Raw genomic sequence first — 2515 nt, 5'->3', positions numbered from 1 at the left:
TATGAAGTTTTATTTTGGATATTTTTTGGTTTGGATTAGGGAGCCACCCACCGTGGTGCAATGGTTAGCATGCCCGCCTTTCATACACAAAGTAGTGGGTTCGATTCCTGCTTCGACCGAACACAAACAAGTTTTTCAGCTGTGGATTATCCCACCTCAGTAATGCTGGTGACATTTCTGAGGGTTTCAAAGCTTCACACAAAAAAAATTTCACGAAAATTTTTCCAATTAAAATTTTAATTGAGTTTTAAAAAATATTCAATTAAAAATTTAATTGATTCAACAAATTTTTTAATTGAAACAAAAATAATAGTATCAATTAATTTTTTAATTGGATCATTTAACTTTTTAATTGACTTTCAATTAATTTTTTAATCGATACTATCATTTCTGTGATTGAAGACATTTCAATTAACAATTAATTGGATCAATTAATTTCGTGATTAAATCAGAAAACAAATTTTTTTGTGTGTTCTCTAAGTGGTTTCACTGCAATGTGGAACGCCGGTCGGACTCGGCTATAAACAGGAGGTCCCTTGTCATAGAGCTTAACATGGAATCGGGCAGCACTCAGTGATAAGAGAGAAGTTCACCAATGTGGTATCACAATGGACTGAATAGTCTAAGTGAGCCTGATACATCGGGCTGCCACCTAATCTAAGCTAACCTTGGTTTGGATTATATGATCTTTCCACTCTCGAATATTAGTTCACGAAAGGCGAAAATTTTAAATATTTCAGCTTCAACCGAATTTATTGGGAGATAATGAGAAAGTAAACTTAACAAATATATAAGGCCGTAAGTTTGACCAAGCCGAATCTTATGCACACTCCACCATGAATTGCATAGAAAGTTATACTAAAGACTGCACACATAGAAAAACAAGTAAGGAAAGTCTAAAGTCGGGCGGGGCCGACTATATTATACCCTGCACTACTTTGTAGATCTAAATTTTCGATACCATATCACATCCGTCAAATGTGTTGGGGGCTATATATAAAAGTTTGTCCCAAATACATACATTTAAATATCACTCGATTTGGACAGAATTTGATAGACTTCTACAATATCTATAGACTCAAAATTTAAGTTGGCTAATGCACTAGGGTGGAACACAATTTTAGTAAAAAACAAGTAAGGAAAGTCTAAAGTCGGGCGGGGCCGACTATATTATACCCTTTACCCCTTTGTAGACCAAAATTTGTGTTACCATCTCAACTACTTCACATTTGCTGGAAACTATATAAAGGAGACAATTTTTTTACTTCTACAAAATATCTAGAATTAAAATTTAAATTGGCTAACGCTATCCAGTTAATTGGAGGAAACTTCCATTGAAAATGGGTCTAACATATTTCCTCAACTCTGGTGTACGTATATATGGGAGCTATATATAATCTGAACCGATTTTGACTAAATTTGTCATGTATAGTTAGAATAATAATTCTGCTATCTATGCGAAATTTCACGTAAATGGGAGTATAACTTTGGCCCCCCTAGTCATATGAGTGCAAATCGGACGGAAGATATAAAGGGTGATTTGTTAAGAGCTTGATAACTTTTTTAAAAAAAAAAACGCATAAAATTTGCAAAATCTCATCGGTTCTTTATTTGAAACGTTAGATTGGTCCATGACATTTACTTTTTGAAGATAATTTCATTTAAATGTTGACCGCGGCTGCGTCTTAGGTGGTCCATTCGGAAAGTCCAATTTTGGGCAACTTTTTCGAGCATTTCGGCCGGAATAGCCCGAATTTCTTCGGAAATGTTGTCTTCCAAAGCTGGAATAGTTGCTGGCTTATTTCTGTAGACTTTAGACTTGACGTAGCCCCACAAAAAATAGTCTAAAGGCGTCAAATCGCATGATCTTGGTGGCCAACTTACCGGTCCATTTCTTGAGATGAATTGTTCTCCGAAGTTTTCCCTCAAAATGGCTATAGAATCGCGAGCTGTGTGGCATGTAGCGCCATCTTGTTGAAACCACATGTCAACCAAGTTCAGTTCTTCCATTTTTGGCAACAAAAAGTTTGTTAGCATCGAACGATAGCGATCGCCATTCACCGTAACGTTGCGTCCAACAGCATCTTTGAAAAAATACGGTCCAATGATTCCACCAGCGTACAAACCCCACCAAACAGTGCATTTTTCGGGATGCATGGGCAGTTCTTGAACGGCTTCTGGTTGCTCTTCACTCCAAATGCGGCAATTTTGCTTATTTACGTAGCCATTCAACCAGAAATGAGCCTCATCGCTGAACAAAATTTGTCGATAAAAAAGCGGATTTTATGCCAACTTTTCTAGGGCCCATTCACTGAAAATTCGACGTTGTGGCTCGTTAGTAAGTCTATTCATGATGAAATGTCAAAGCATACTGAGCATCTTTCTCTTTGACACCATGTCTGAAATCCCACGTGATCTGTCAAATACTAATGCATGAAAATCCTAACCTCAAAAGAATCACCCTTTATATGGGAGCTATATCTAAATCTGAACCGATTTCAACCAAATTTGGCGC

Source organism: Haematobia irritans, chromosome 2, assembly GCF_050003625.1.
Source record: "Haematobia irritans isolate KBUSLIRL chromosome 2, ASM5000362v1, whole genome shotgun sequence".
NCBI classification, from domain to species: Eukaryota; Metazoa; Arthropoda; class Insecta; order Diptera; family Muscidae; genus Haematobia; species Haematobia irritans.
The sequence above is the reverse complement of the archived record's forward strand: the minus strand, read 5'-3'. Positions refer to the sequence as shown.